The sequence below is a fragment of the Schistocerca piceifrons genome, chromosome 6, assembly GCF_021461385.2.
Source record: "Schistocerca piceifrons isolate TAMUIC-IGC-003096 chromosome 6, iqSchPice1.1, whole genome shotgun sequence".
NCBI lineage: Eukaryota > Metazoa > Arthropoda > Insecta > Orthoptera > Acrididae > Schistocerca > Schistocerca piceifrons.
In genome coordinates, this window is record NC_060143.1 from 554706308 (window position 1) to 554724160 (window position 17853).

Genomic DNA, 17853 nt, shown 5'->3' on the forward strand with positions numbered 1-17853 from the left:
TATATGTGTACCTGGACGTGTCTGTGTATGCGTGTGTGTGTGTGTGTGTGTGTGTGTGCGCGCGCGTATAATGTTAAATGTTAGGAAGTATTTTCTAAAACCGTTTGTGTGGAGTGTAGCCTTATGCGGAAGTAAAAGCTGGAAGATAAACGATTCATGCTAGGGGGCAATAGAAGCTACAGAAGAATGCTGGAGAGTGGATCGGATAACTAGTAAGGACTTTAAACCCATATATTTATCGAAACATGCAGCTGAGATAAAAGAAACAGAGATCTGAGTTGCATCCCATCTTCCGATCATAAACGACAAATGTCACGGATTTACTAGCGACTTATTCGACTGTTCGACAAATACACTTCTCTAAAGACCGTAAAAAATGTGTAGGAAACCCTCTCCGTAGCTAATGGATGAGTTAAAACAACTCATGAAGCAGAGAGACGCTGCACATAGGTAATGCAAATGACGTTCTACTGCTTAAAATCATATTAAATACGAATATTAGCGGAAAAGTGTCCATGAAGACACGGTTAGCTAGGGTTGGCTATACATTAAGCGACGAGACAGACTTGTCGCCCCACGGAAAAGCAGTGTAGTGCTGATATAGTCGAAGTAAAAGATACAGCTGATCCCATTATGCCAGTCGAGGAACTTACCTGTTCTTCATTTCACTGATAACCACAAGTGAAGTGCAAAAACAAAACTGACATTTATTGTTTACATCATGGGGACAAATGGCGGTATCCACTAAAAACTCTCTCTTAAGTATATTAGTGCCAACTGACTTAAAATATCAAACTTATCCCATCATAATCTGTTGGTAACGTTACCACCACAGTCCTAATGTAAATGTAGCGTGACTAGGGCCTCCCGTCGGGTAGACCGTTCGCCGGGTTCAAATCTTTCTATTTGATGCCACTTTGGCGACTTGAACGTCGATGGGGATGAAATGATGATGATTAAGACAACACAACACCCAGTCCCTGAGCGGAGAAAATCTCCGACGCAGCCGAGAATCGAACCCGGGCCCTTAGGATTGACATTCTGTTGCACTTACCACTCAGCTATCTGGGGCGGACGCAGTCCTACTGATGAAACGACTCTGTCCTCAGTGGCGTCAAACACTTCTTGACCACCAATGTTTCACTGAGCCCTGGAAACAAGGACATACCAAGCCACTACCAAGAAGAAGGCTGCCACAGCACCCACTGTCTTCCTCCCTATTTGAATTCTTCTGGTACTGTCCAAATCCTTGGACTATGTATAAATGACCAGAGGAGCAACTACATAACTGGAAAACATATACTAGACGATTACTTATGAGGCGTCAATAAACGTCACAGTGCAATACCTACTTTAATAAAGGTAGTTATGGACAGAGATGTGCTTGTCCGACTTAAACAAAGTTTTTGATACTATCAAGTTCGATTTTTTACTTGTCAAACTTAGCAGCTCAAATCGTTCTATAAGTGCAGTGTAATGGTCTGACTCGTACTTAACGTCATGAGCGACACATCAAAGTCGCAATGGATGCAGCTAGTGTCACGTGTCACCCTGGGTTCAGTGCTATGACCTGTACTACACTCATGCTCATAAATTAAGGATAATACTAATACATGGTGAAACAAGTTCTGGCAGGCGGTTTGCGGGTTTAAATTACCTCGGGGTATGACCATGGCAGCAGTCCACATACGCAGAGGTGTGTTGGTGCGTGTCAGAGTACGGCGCAGCGAGTAAGTGTGCAGACGTTTTCAGACGTGCTAATGGTGACTGTGTGTTGAAAATCGCTCAAAGAACACATATTGATGACTTTATGAGGGGTAGAACACTAGTGCGACTGGAGACTGGTCAAACACAGCAGGTCGTACCACAGGCCCTCCGTGTGCCACAAAGTGTGATCTCAAGATTATGGCACCGATTCCAGCAGACAGGAAACGTGTCCATGCGCTACAGTACGGGACGTCCACAGTGTACAACAGCACAAGAAGACCGATATCTCACCATAAGTGCCCGCAGACGGCCACGGAGTACTGCAGGTAGCCTTGCTCAGGACCTTACCGCAGCCGCTTGAACAGTTATCTCCAGACACACAGTCTACAGACGACTGAACAGACATAGTTTATTCACTCAGAGACCTGCAAGGTACATTCCATTGACCCCTGGTCAAGAACACAATACATGGTCATTGGAACAGGGGTCCCATGTTGTTGTTTGTTGTTGTGGTCTTCAGTCCTGAGACTGGTTTGATGCAGCTCTCCATGCTACTCTATCCTGTGCAAGCTTCTTCATCTACCAGTACCTACTGCAACCTACATCCTTCTGAATCTGCTTAGAGCATTGATCTCTTGGTCTCCCTCTACGATTTTTACCCTCCACGCTGCCCTCCAATGGTTAATTTGTGATCCCTTGATGCCTCAAAACATGTCCTACCAACCGATCCCTTCTTATAGTCAAGTTGTGCCACAAATTTCTCTTCTCCCCAATCCTATTCAATACCTCCTCATTAGTTACGTGATCTACCCACCTTATCTTCAGCATTCTTCTGTAGCACCACATTTCGAAAGCTTCTATTCTCATCTTGTCCAAACTGGTTATCGTCCATGTTTCACTTCCATACATGGCTACACTCCATACAAATACTTTCAGAAACGACTTCCTGGCACTTAAATCTATACTCGATGTTAACAAATTTCTCCTCTTGATTTCCTTGCCATTGCCAGTCTACATTTTATATCCTCTCTACTTCGACCATCATCAGTTATTTTACTCCCTAAATAGCAAAACTCCTTTACTACTTTAAGTGTCTCATTTCCTAATCTAATCCCCTCAGCATCACCCGATTTAATTTGACTACATTCCATTATCCTCGTTTTGCTTTTGTTGATGTTCATCTTATATCCCCCTTTCAAGACACTGTCCATTCCGTTCAACTGCTCTTCCAAGTCCTTTGCTGTCTCTGACAGAATTACAATGTCATCGGCGAACCTCAAAGTTTTTATTTCTTCTCCATGGATTTTAATACCTACTCCGAAGTTTTCTTTTGTTTCCTTTACTGCTTGTTCAATATACAGATTGAATAACATCGGGGAGAGGCTACAACCCTGTCTCACTCCTTTCCCAACCACTGCTTCCCTTTCATGCCCCTCGACTCTTATAACTGCCATCTGGTTTCTGTACAAATTGTAAATAGCCTTTCGCTCCCTGTATTTTACCCCTGCCACCTTCAGAATTTGAAAAAGAGTATTCCAGTTAACGTTGTCAAAAGCTTTCTCTAAGTCTACAAATGCTAGAAACGTAGGTTTGCCTTTTCTTAGTCTTTCTTCTAAGATAGGTCGTAAGGTTAGTATTGCCTCACGTGTCCCATGTTATGTTCACGGAAAAGTCCAAGTATACTCTCGCCGGGTTTTCATCTGGCGTGAACCAGGAACCAGATACCAGCCCCTTAAGGTCCTTGAAAGGGACCTGTATGGAGGTCGTGGTTTGATGATGTGGGGTTGGATTATGATTGGTGCACGTACACCCCTGCATGTCTTTGACAGAGGAACTGTAACAGGTCAGATGTATCGCGACCCAACTTCTTCCCAACTTCTTCCTGATGGATGATAACGCACGGCCCCACCGAGATGCCATCGTGGAGGAGTACCTTGAAAGATAAGATATCTGGTGAATGGAGTGGCCTGCCTGTTCTCCAGACCTAAACCCGATCGAGCACGTTTGGGACGCTCTCGGTCGACGTATCGCTGCAAGTCATCAAAACCCCTACGTCACTTCAGGACCTCCGTCAGGCACTGGTGCAAGAATGGGAGGCTATACCCCAGCAGCTGCTCGACCACCTGATCCAGAGTATGCCAACCTGGTTGTGTGGCCTGTGTGCGTGTGCATAGTGATCATATCCCATTTTGATGTCGGGGTACATGCAAAGGCAACAGTGACGTTTTGTAGCACATGTGTTTCGGGACGATTTTCTCAACTTATCACCAATACCGTTGACTTACAGTGCTGTGTCGTGTATTTTCCATATGCGCCTAAGCTATTAGCGCCAGTTTTGTGTAGTACCACGTTGTGTGGCACCACATTCCACAATTATCCTTAATTTATGAGCATCAGTGTATTCCATTAGACAGTCCTGCTGTATATACAGAGTGTATGCTGACGATCTCCTGTTATATATAAGTGCAAAAACAACCAACTTGAAGACAGCTATCGACAGTACGAATGCAGACCTGTGTATACTGTCCATATGGATACAGAATATATTGTTGAAGTTCGATCCAGCGAAAACCATAGCAAATCTGTTTGGCCATTATGGTCTCATTAACCCAAAATTTCGGGACTCCAAAACACATTTCACATTTAGTAGCAGAGATATGAATTTCTCAACCACAGCAAAGAGTGTAGGAGTAGCGAAAAATGAAAATCTATCTGTGCTGGACACACAGTTGCAATGTACAAAAAAGCCTCAGCACCTCTCCATACTCTACAAAAATGTCAAATGTTCTTTGCTTTTGATCTGAAAAAGAAAGCTCCTTGAAGAACGATTTCGTATGAGATATTTGTGTCGTTCGAATGTTTATCAGATTTGCCATTTTATGCGCAGCTAACTTGGGTATTTGCTTATTGGCTCAGTCTTACGCTCTGTCACTTCTAACGTCTTATCAACGCGAAGAGCTTTTGATATCTCTCCTCGACCTCATTGCTCTTGTCTGAAGAACACAGCAGTCGTTACCCTCGAAACCTCCTTTGTGACACTCCATCACCCAACCGCTTCCTCACAGTCCTTTTAAGTATCAGGAATCTGACTCTGAAATGAGCTTCGTAAATATATTACAGAATTGACTAATCCCTCAACGTTCAAAATACTGTTAACTGCATATCTACTGGAAACAACAGTCATGTCTACTTAGTTCCTGTTCATACTCCTTAATCTATTAGATCTGCGTACCCCTTTGTTCCAGCCGTGACGGTGTTGATTTTCCAAACCCTTTAGCTGGTGCAGTAAACCTGAATATCGTTTAGTCTGAACTTACCTTGTCGAAATACATCAGTTTTGTAACCTAAAAAATACATGTTGTGCATGCTACTATCACTATAATCACTATTACTGTAGTGTCTGCTGTTGTACGACATGGATATGAAGTAGATCTTTCAAACCACAAACTTAAAAACTTAAATTATATGTTTAAATTCACACACTTTTATTCAAAATATTATGAACAGCCAAGGTGGCGAAAACAATAACAGAAAGCACTTTTCTTCTAAGACAGAAATTATTGCTGATTCTTCGACTTTTAGGGGCTGTTTCCCACCCCAGTTGCGAGAGACTGGCGTAAACCTGTGTCCACTCCTTCGACGTCTTTGCCATGGCCGTTGACAGATTGAGAGTCGACTGTATAAAGCATTTAACCTTAGTTTAAGACAGAAAATAATCTTAGATAAAGCTTAACCTGGAAATCTGCGTTGTACAAAAGTTAATCCTAGATCATGTTGCTGTGAATCGGATCATATTTGACAGTCGAAAATTCGCGTCTCAAAGTGAGGTTTATCTCTAAACGTCAATTTATAGTATTGTGGCACTACGATTCATCGCTTTTCTTTTTAACAGATACTAGCTGAAATAAAAAAAAAAACTTGTTATTCACAGAAAAAATTGCAATTAAATATTTGACTACGCCATTTCAAGGTTGATGATGCCCAAAATACTTTTTTTTTGTCTCTAAGGTTAAGGAACTTGCCGACTATCGAGTGTACTTAATGATCAGTCTCGTAACAGCTCTTGGGAGGAGACTCGTATTTTATGTCATTAGTTCAAAGACATTTTATAGGCACTTAGAAGCAGAGTAAGAAAGAAAAATTCGAAATATTTGAACGGAACAGTTAAGTTTGGGAATTTTGACAGCAGCCAATAATGATTCAACAGCAATTATATATATTCTCTTTCGGATTGAGTAGCAGTAACTATGTAATTGGTATTAAATTTTTAACTACTGAACACGTCCTTAAACTGCTCCACTGAAGCGCCAAAGAGACCGGTTAGGCATGCGTATTCAAATACAGAGGTATATAAACAGGCATAATATGACGCTGAGGTCCGCAGCTCCTATAAAAGACAACAAGTGTGTGGCGCTGTTGTCTGATAGGTTTCTGCTGCTACAATGGCAGGTTATCAAGATTTAAGTGAGTCTGAACGTGTTGTTCTAGTCAGCGCAAGAGCGATGGGACATAGTATCTCCGAGATAGTGATGAAGTGGGGATTTTCCCGTACGACCTTTTCTCGAGTGTACCGTGAATAACAGGAATCCGGTAAAACATCAAATCTTCGATGTCGCTACGGCTGGAAAAAGATCCTGTAAGAACGGGACCAACGACACTGAAGAGAATCGTCCGACGTGACAGAAGTGCAACCCTTCCGGGAATTGCTGGAAATTTCAATGGTGGGTCATCAAGAGTCGGCGTGCGAGCCATTCAACGAAACATCATAGATATGGGCTTTCGGAGCCGACGGCCCACTCATGTACCCTTGATGACTGCATGACTAAAGCTTTCAGCCTCACCTGGCACGTCAACACCGACATTGGTCTGTTGATTACTGGAAACAATTTGCGTGAGCGGACGAGTCTCGTTTCAAATTTTAGCGAGCGAATGGTCGTGTACCGGTATGGAGATAACTCCATGAATCAATGGACCGTGCATGTCAGAAGGGTACTGTTCAAGTTGGTAGAGCTCTCTAATAGTATGTGGGATATGCTGTTGGAATGGAAATTGAAATGTGCGTTTGGCGTCATTGGCCGGGAGGCCCCTTGCGGGGCAGGTCCGGCCGCCTTGGTGCAGGTATTATTACATTCGACGCCACATTGGGCGACCTGCGCGCCGGATGGGGATGAAACGATGATAAAGACAGCACAACACCCGGACTCTGAGCGGAGAAAATTCCCGACCCAGCTGGAAATCGAACCCGGGCCCGTAGGACGACAATCCGTCACATTGACCATTAACCTATCGGGGCGGACTGCTGTTGGAATGATATGGAACCTTTGATACTTCTAGATACGACTCTGACAAGTGACACGTACGTAAACAATCTGCCTGATCACCTACATTCATTCATGTCCATGAGCATTCTGAAGGACTTGGGCAATTCCAGCAGGACAATACGACACCCCACACGTCCAGAAATGCTACATCGTTCCTCCAGGAACACTCTTCTGAATTTAAACGCTTTCGCTGGCCACCAAACTCACCAGACAAGTACATTATTGAGCATATCTTGGATGCCTTGCAACGTGCTGTTCAGAAGAAATCTCCACCCTCTCGAACTCTTGCGGGTTTATGGACAGCCCTGCAGGATTCATCGTGTCAGTTCCCTGCACCACTACTTCAGACATTAGTCGAGTCTTTGCCACGTTGTCTTGCGGCACTTCTGCGTGCTCGCCAGTTCCCTACACGACATTAGACAGGGGTATCAGTGTCTTTGGCTCTTCAGTGTCAGCAATTCCACGCGCTTTGTTAAAGAGAACATAATCAAGTATGTTGAAATACACTAACCACATAACTCTGTGTCATTAATTTCGGTGTCCAGAGCTTGTGTTGTGGTCTGCAGTGCACTACATGACATGTTCGAACCCACGGCAATTTTTCTATTTGTTACTACTTTCTCTACTTTATTGGTCCTAGAGATAATTATAACAACATTATCGTGTTGTATCATATCACTGAAATCATACCATACTCTCCGTTTTGCGAGCGTTCTGGGCCACTACTCGGCAAAATTCCCTGTGTAATAATATGAAATATTTGATCTATATTTCTGCCAGAGAATATAGAAATGGGATATACAGTGATGGTATACATATGATCAGATTGTTCACTTCAAATCCACAAAAATTAGAAAGAAACAATGTACCAATGTACCCTTCGTAAATCAAATCATCAAGAAGGAAAAAACACATTTGTCTGCATACCTTATATAGGAAAAATTTCACATCTAATTGCCGACATCTTTCGGAGAACTAGTATTCAAATGTATATCAGTAGTAACATCAAGCTAAACAGCACATAATCCACAACAGCAAGACAAATAACCGATGCCACCACAAATCGGGTATTTACAAACTTTTAGGTGACAATTGCCCACGGTTCTACATAGGCAAAATTGGAAAGAGTTTCACTACAACATTCCGTGAGCATATGGACGCCTTCTGGCTTAATAACTTTGACAAATCCAACTTTACAATGCATCTAAAAGACAATGGTCACTCAGCGACAGACGTTACACACAACCTGCAAATACTACACACTGTCAACAAATGAAAGAAAATGAATCTGCCCTATGAGCTAGAACCTAACGTCCACAACTCTAACTCACAACACCTTATTCTCAATGAACAAGTGGAGGTTGCAAACAAATGTTATCTCCTCAAATTTCATGAAATACTCAGAAAGAAAACCTCATTATCGTTTGATATCTAATGACACAGTAATAACCTATGGAAATCTAACGTAGTAATCATACAACAGTTCAACTGTCATTATCGTAATTTGTAAAAGTCAGAAAGGAAACACAAGCTTTAACTGTCATTTTCGTAATTTGTAACAGCTTTCAAAATTTCATGTGTATAACATCATTCTACTTCTGGGGTCTATGTTCTCTGACAACAGTGTGGCTCAAAACAGTTCTCTCATTTTCGTAGTTTGTAATAGCCCTCAGTAATTTCAAATGTATAACATCGTTCTACGTCCTAGATCTAAGTTCTCTGGCAAAAACGTCGACCTAAAAATTATTAATGTGGATCAAAAATTTAGCAATTTATAATAGCTTTTTAAGTTTCTATCTGTGCAACACCTCTGCGCTTCCTATGCCTAAGATCTTTGACCATAACCTACATGTTTCAGTATGAGCAACATTTTTGCACCCGTGTGTCAACGTTCTTTGACCATAACCTACACGTTTAAATGAAAACACAGTGTATATCACGTACGACACAGTTGTGAAATATGTGGCTAAATAAAAAAAACCCTGAAACATGGACTTGAAAATAGCATGAAATGTGCAACTCAGTGGAAAAACTGCCACCACAGCGTAATTATAATAAGGGTACTTCACCTATATGTAAGTACAAATATATTTTCGACAAAGTCTGCCTTGTCACTTACAATTGTTCCACTTGTTTTGCTTATTCACCAGCAAATAATTTCCTTTGTATTCAAACATAGTTAACCAGCAATATAAACATGTACATGACTCTATAAATACCTGAGGATGGGCACAAGCCCGAAACCGGCCGTGTGACGAATAAATAATCTTTTATTGTGACTGATAGCGGAAATTTTTCTACACCCTATAAAAGAACAGTCACGGAGTTCAGTAGCACCCAGTACGGATAAAATTCATTTATATATTTTGTATGTTAGTTTTCAAGATGTAGTATAGATGTTCATATAGATTTGATTGTGGCTCACTTAAATTATAAGTTTCGACACACGAAGTGCTTTTCTTTGTTAGTCAAAAATGTAATTTCAAATTCTAAACAACTTATACTTAAAAACTGCCTCAAGGGAGATTCTTAATTGAGACATTTGTACATTTTGGTTGTTCGAGTGGACTCCGTATTTCCGATGAAGAATCTGGAAGGGGGTTGGAAAAAAAGAATGATTTGCATATATATACATATGGATGTAAATAAAATTTTGCTTATTATTGGCCCTTTTCTGCGAAGTATAGAGTTATCTATCACACTTAATGTCCCTATCCTTAACTAATGAGTTTGGACTAGTAAACTGATTTTATAAAAATATTCTCTCTTATGAAATGTTGCCCACTAGAATCTGATTGCATTTTGGCAATGTGTATGGCTTTGATTTTGGTGACGAAGCTACCCAAATCCACTCTAAACCTGGCAGTTTCGAATACAGCTAAAGGAGAATGAAACTCAACGCATTTACTAGAATTGCGTCCCTACTTTGCCGGGCAGCGACATCATCGTATGTTGCAACTGTGTATGAGAACGGCTGGTTCATGCTGTCTGGTGGCGGCTGAAGGAAGGTCTGTGGCTTCTCTGACCAGTGCTGAAACCTTCCTCCACACTTGGACTAAAGCTTGCCCAGTAAAACTCCTAACGTGAAAACTCTTGTATCCTTCTACATGCGAGTGAGATCTACTGCTTTCTCATTGGCTAGATAGAGGCAGTGATTCACTGTCAGCACGCCAGTATAGAAGAGTACTTCGAATTCGTCAACTGATGGTGAATCTTATTAAATTCGTCCCTCCACGCACAGCTCTGTGCCACTCTGACACATGTCGGCACATTCACTAACATCCACAGTCAGTTATGCCTCTAGTGTGTGCCGCCTGGGGACACACAGAGGCAGAGCTCCTGCTCACTAGGAGAGGAAGCAACCGTTACTGACCCTAGCTTCTGCCCCCAGAGGAAGACAAGGTCCCACGCTCTAAGCTACAGGATGGAGCTTACTTTCACCGTCCGGTGACAATTATCTCTGAAATCAGTATCTCCCTCCCTTATCATGCCAGCCAATCGCCATTCTCGTTATTTTGCTCTGTCGTGGAAGTTCTGCTAGTTTTGCGATCGGCCATTGGCTGAGCGACGTTTTCAGATTCAAGCCAGGATCATTGATCCTCTATCCTTGTCGTCCAGACGCCCTCTCTGTCGCTACTTCCCTCCACTATTGCATCAGCCCCAACGGTCATTTCGCTCTGTGCGTCGCGCTGGACCGCCTGTAATGCCGTGCTCCGCCCAGGTGATTTCGCTATACCTGCAAGGGCTCTGCAGAAAAACTGCTCTCTCCCCCTCGCTTTTCCGAGGCTCCTGGCCGCTTCTCGTGTCATTTCAAAACTTTCAACCGTATTCTGCTTATTATATTATCATGCGTTACTGAAGATCAGCAATGTCATCCTCCCGTCATGAAAATATGCAGACTGATTATACTGTTATTAATTTATGCTAGCATCTATTAAAAACCGACGTTTTGCAAATCAGACATAAGGACCTACTACCCAATCAGGTCACAATCCCCATCAGGGGCGAACAGCGCCCAGGCACCCTCTCTGTGATTGAGAAGTGGGTAGGGGGCAGGGCGGAACGCCCTACGTCGCTGGCCAGGGATTGGAGGAGTGTGCTGTAGCGGCTCCTCGTACTGAACACGTTAAGCAGTGGCGAGATCGAAACCGAGACTGAGTACTTTTTTTTTCTTGCTAATGAAAGACGCTACTCCTAGACCATGACTGCAACGATCTATATAAGAAAGCTATGACACTATCAAGTGACACCTACACTCTAGAGGACTCAGGCAGTTGGACTCCTTCTTAATCCAGGATGGGCTGTAGCTCAGTTGCTTGATATTTCGAGCTGATAAGTGAAAACAGAATGGGGCCGCATAAATAAATAACTGTCCTGACCACAAGGTGTACAGACGTGTACAGTGATATCCTCTTGGTAAGTGCGTGAGGCTGGGGGACTCTGCTTGACCACCCATCCACTCTACCGGATCGTGGCTCCTAACCCAGAAAAAATAAGTTTCGCTAAATAACTTTGAATATATATGTAGTTGCTACGTCATGCGACACTATACTCTTATAGCAGCACTCCGTCATCAGGCCACAAGTGGCCCATCGGGACCATCCGACCGCCGTGTCATCCTGAGCTGAGGATGCAGATAGGAGGGGAGTGTGGCCAGCACACCACTCTCCCGGTCGTTATGATGGTATTCTGTGTCCAGAGCCGCTTCTGTTTGGTCGAGTAGCTCCTCCATGGGCATCACGAGGCTGCGTGCACCCCCAAAAAATGGCAACAGTGCATGGCGGCCCAGATGGTCATCCATCCAAGTGCCGGCCACGCCCCACAGCGCTTATATTTGGTGATCTGACGGGAACCGGTGTACCCACTGCGGCAAGGCCGTTGCTTATACCATTGCAGACCTAGTGTGAAAAATCATAATGGCCCTACACCATGTCAGAAGTTCGGAAGTACGCATTGCGAGATTCTAAAATCAAGTTCGTATTAAAAATGCATTGTATCTCCCTGATGCACTTCCTTTTACCGAGGGTGGTACGCTACAGAAATTATCAAATTACTTACCAGAAATTTGTTCTCGGATTAACTCCCACCGTTCGCCCCCTTAGCTGAGTAGTCAGGGCGTGTGACAACTACGCAGTGAATCTGGGTTCGATTCCTGCTCGGATCGGTTATTTTCTCCGATGGGTGAGTGTTTTCTCTTCGCCATCAGCTTCATAGTCATCATCACGCAGGTCGCCAAATGTGGCACCAAATGAAAGAAATTGCAGCTCGGCGGCCCATCTTCCCCAGATGGAGACCCCCAGCTATCAATTCCATACAAGCCTCTCTATTTTTTTCAATTGCTACACGTATGAAATACATACAAAGAACTGTTCGGCACTACCTGGTGATTGACAGGATTGGTGCATAAGTTCGTAATGTTTTTCTGTGAGCTTCATAAGCACAACAGGAACACATTAGGGATTGTAGTCATCCTCAGTACATTCTCCTTTACTGTTTACAACTGTCTACCAACGTTGGGGTTATTTTTCGATTCAGCGCCTGTAAAAATTATGTAGTTTTGAGGCGAAGAACTCGTCGAGGTATGTTCACAGTGCAGTCTGATACGGACTTTTCTTTGGTCAATGTAGCAGGGGGGCGTTGTTGTGGTACAGCAAACTTCACTCAGTCTTTCTGGTCGTTGTTATTCAACTGCGCCTTCAATGCGTCTCATTTCTTGACACTAAATAGCAGCAGTGATCGTTACATCTCGGGGAAGCATTTCGCAGTTCATCACCCCGTCGCTGTTCCGCCAGATGCAAAAGATTATCTTTCGTGGATGCGCGCAGGTCTTTATACAGGGATATGCTGCTTTATTTGGGCTCAACCATTCTTTTCTTTCCTTTATGTTAGCATGGACTTCAAGAAGAATATAATAATTCCAATTCCAAAGAAAGCAGGTGTTAACAGATGTGAAAAGTACCGAACTATCAGTTTAATAAGTCACAGCTGCAAAATAATAACGCGAATTCTTTACAGACGAATGGAAAAACTGGCAGAAGCCCACCTCGGGGAAGATCAGTTTGGATTCCGTAGAAATATTGGAACACGTGAGGCAATACTGAACCTACGACTTATCTTAGAAGAAACGTTAAGGAAAGCCAAACCTACGTTTCTAGCATTTGTAGGCTTTGAGAAACCTTTGACAATGTTGACTGGAATACTCTACTTCAAATTCTAAAGGTGGCAGGTGTAAAATACAGGGAGCGAATGGCTATTTGCAATTCGTACAGAAACCAGATGGCAGTTATAAGAGTCGAGGGACATGAAAGGGAAGCAGTGGCTGGGAAGGGAGTGAGACAGGGTTGTAGACTCTCTCCAATGTTATTCAATCTGTATATTGAGCAAGCAGTAAAGGAAACTAAAGAAAAATTCGGTGAAGGTATTAAAATCCATGGAGAAGAAATAAAAACTTTGGGGTTCGCCGATGAGATTGTAATTCTGTCAGAGATAGCAAAGGCCTTAGAAGAGCAGTTGAACGGAATGGACAGTGTCTTGAAAGGAGTATATAAGATGAACATCAACAAAAGCAAAACAAGGATAATGTAATGTAGTCGAATTAAGTCGGGGGATGCTGAGGGAATTAGATTAGGAAATGAGACACTTAAAGTAGCAAAGGAGGTTTGCTATTTGGGGAGCAAAATAACTGATGAGAGGCGAAGTAGAGAGGGTATAAAATGTAGACTAGCAATGGCAAGGAAAGCGTTTCTGAAGAAGAGAAATTTGTTATCATCGAGTATAGATTTAAGTGTCAGGAAGTCGTTTCTGAAAGTACTTGTATGGAGTGTAGCCATGTATGGAAGTGAAACATGGTTGATAAATAGTTTGGACAAGAAGAGAATAGAAGCTTTCAAAATATGCTGCTGAAGAAGAATGTTGAGGATTAGATGGGTAGATCACATAACTAATGAGTAGGTACTGAATAGAATTGAGGAGAAGGGTAGTTTGCGGCACAACTTGACTGGAAGAAGGGATCGGTTGGTAGGACATGTTCTGGGGCATCAAGGGATCACCAATTTAGTATTGGAGGGCAGCGTGGAGGGTAAAAATCGTAGAGGGAGACCAAGAGATGAATACACTAAGCAGATTCCGAAAGATGTAGGTTGCAGTAGGTACTGGGAGATGAAGAAACTTGTACAGTATAGAGTAGCATGGAGAGCTGCATCAAACCAGTTTCAGGACTGAAGACCACAACAACAACAACATGTTAGCATGAAGGATAGGAACGGTGGGTGTTGTTCTCGAGCCGATTGATGACGAGCAAGAAAGCTATGAGCACCCGCCGATTTTTGTGATTTTGCCTTAGACAGTGCGGTACCCATACTCTCGCTTTTTTTTACCTTCCCCACTGGAAGCAAATGTCGCACGGTGGTGGAATGAACACAGTTCATCACATTTGACAGTCCTAGAGTACACTGACGTGGATCATTGTGGATTATTGGTTTTAAACGATCTTGATGAAACCCTGAAGGTCTTCCTGGACGTGGAGAGTAGCTGATGGCAAAACAATTCTCCTTAAAAGGAGAAAACCATTTTCTTGCCGTGGTCTGTTCTGTGCCATTATCCCCATACACGGGGCAAATATTTCTGGCTCTCTCCGCAGCTGTCACCCCTCTAGTGAACTCCAACAGAGAAATATGTCGGAAAAGTTCCGATTTCTCCTCTCCATTTCCTAGCGTCGACACCTCCACTCACGATCCGAAAGACAAAATGACAACAAACCCGTAGCAACCGGAAAACCAAAATGCAAAACATAAGCGGTGCGAACTTATGAACAAACCTCAAATTTCAACCAAATGGTCAGCACTGGGGGCCGAAGACTTCCGACATAAGAAGTCACTCTCTTTCTGCCAACGGCCTTGTTGCAAAGGGCGGAGGACCGGATAGCGATTCAGGGCACTCTCTTGACCTGCAGTGGGAAACTTCCCCAAAAAGGCGGAAGAATCAGCAATCATCAACGTCATGAGGATGCAGAAGGCAATGAAAACAGCTGCATTAAAGACACGCAACGTATATCCACATGACAGGTGGCCTGTAATTGAAAAAGTGTCATGACGATCTCTCCAACGGCAAAAGATTCGGGAATAATCCCCCATTGGGATCTCCGGGAGGGGACTGCCAAAGAGGAGGTGACAATGAGAAATAGTTTGAATAACCAACGAAGGAACAACGTTCTACGAGTTGGAGCGTGGAATGTCAGAAGCTTGAACGTGGTTGGGAATCTAGAAAATCAGAAAAGGGAAATGGAAAGGCTCAGTCTAGGTATAGTAGAGGTCGCTGAAGTGAAATGGAAACAAGACAAGGATTTATGGTTAGATGGAGATAGGGTAATATCAACAGCAACAGAAAATGGTATAACAGGAGTGGAATTCGCTATGAATAGGAAGGTAGTGCAAAGAGTGTGTTACTGTGAACAGATCAGTGACAGAGTTGTTCTTATCACAATCGATACCAAACCAACGCTGACAATGATAGTTCAGATACACATGCCGACGTCGCAAGCTGAAGATGAAGAAATCGAGAAAGTATGTAAAATGTAAATTCAGTGAGGCTAGGGCCTCCCGCCGGGTAGAAAAAAAATGGCTCTAAGCTCTATGGGACTTAACAACTGAGGTCATCAGTCTCCTAACTAACCTAAGGACATCACACACATCCATGCCCGAAGCAGGATTCGAAACTGCGACCGTAGCAGTAGCGAGGTTCAAGACTGAAGCGCCTAGTGCCACTCGGTCACAGAGGCCGGCCGTCGGATAGACCGTTCGCCTGGTGCAAGTCTTTCGACTTGACCCCGCTTCGGCGACTTGCGTGTCGATGAGGATGAAATGATGATGATAAGGACAACACGACAGCTAGTCCTTGAGCGAAGAATATCTCTGACCCAGCCGGCAATCGAACCCGGGCCATTAGGTATGACATTCCTTCAAGCTGACCACTCAGCTGCTAGGGGCGGACAGAGAAAGTATATGAGAATATTGAAAGAGTAGCTCAGTACGTAAAGGGAGCTGAAAATCTAATAGTCATGGGGAAGTGGAATTCAGTTGTAGCGGATAGAGCAGAAGAGAAGGTTCCATAAAAATGTGGGCTTGGGACAGGGAATGAGAGAGGAGAAAGACTAATTGAGTTCTGTAATAAATTTCAGGTAATAATAGCGAATACTCTGTTCAAGAATCACAAGTGGAGCAGGTATACTTAGAAAAGGCCGGGTACGGTAAGATTTCAGTTAGATTACATTATGGTCAGACAGAGATTCAGAAATCAGATACTGGGTGGTAAGGCGTACCCAGGAGCAGATATATACTCAGATTACAAAGTAGTAGTGATGAAGAGTAGATTGAAGTATAACAGATTAGTGAGGAAGTATTAGTACACAAAGAAGTGGGAAACGGAAGTACTAAGGAATGACGAGATACGCTTGAAGTTCTGTAAGGCTATAGATGTTGTTGTTGTGGTCTTCAGTCCTGAGACTGGTTTAATGCAGCTCACCATGCTACCCTATCCTGTGCAAGTTGCTTCATCTCCCAGTACTTACTGCAACCTACATCCTTCTGAATCTTCTTAGTGTATTCATCTCTTGGTCTCTCTCTACCATTTTTGCCCTCCACGCTGCCCTCCAATGCTAAATTTGTGATCCCTTCATCCCTCAGAACATGTCCTACTAACCGGTCCCTTCTTTTTGTCAAGTTGTGCCACAAACTACTCTTCTCCCCAATTCTGTTCAATACTTCATCATTAGTTATGTGATCTACCCATCTAATCTTCGGCATTCTTCTGTAGCACAACATTTCGAAAGCTTCTATTCTCTCCTTGTTTCACTTCCATACATGGCTACACTCCATACAAATACTTTCAGAAACGACTTCCTGATACTTAAATCTATACTCGATGTTAACAAATTCCTCTTCTTCTGAAACGCTTTCCTTGCCATTGCAAACCTACATTTTATATCCTCTCTACTTCGACCATGATCAGTTATTTTGCTCCCCAAATAGCAAAACTCCGTTACTACTTTAATCGTCTCATTTCCTAATCCAATTCCCTCATCACCCGACTTAATTCGACTACATTCCGTTATCCTCGTTTTGCTTTTGTTGATGTTCATCTTATACCCTCCTTTCAAGGTACTGTCCATTCCGTTCAATTGCTCTTCCAAGTACTTTGCTGTCTCTGATAGAATTACAATGTCATCGGCGAACCTCTTCTCCATGAATTTTAATACCTACTCCGAATTTTTCTTTTGTTTCCTTTACTGCTTGTTCAATATACAGATTGAATAATATCGGGGAGAGGCTACAACCCTGTCTCACTCCCTTCCCAACCACTGCTTCCTTTTCATGCCCCTCGACTCTTATAACCGCCATCTGGTTTTTGTACAAATTGTAAACAGACTCTCGCTCCCTGAATTTTAACCCTGCCACCTTTAGAGTTTGAAAGAGAGTATTCCAGTCAACATTGTGAAAAGCTTTCTCTAAGTGTGCAAATGCTAGAAACGTAGGTTTGCCTTTCCTTAATCTTTCTTCTAAGATAAGTCGTAGGGCCAGTATTGCCCCACGTGTTCTAATATTTCTACGGAATCCAAACTGATCTTCCCAGAGGTCGGCTTCTACCAGTTTTTCCATTCGTGTGTAGAGAATTCGCGTTGGTATTTTGGAGCCGTGACTTATTAAACTGATAGTTCGGTAATTTTCACATCTGTCAACACCTGCTTTCTTTGGGATTGGAATTATTATATTCTTCTTGAAGTCTGAGGGTATTTCGCCTGTCTCATACATCTTGCTCACCAGATGGTAGA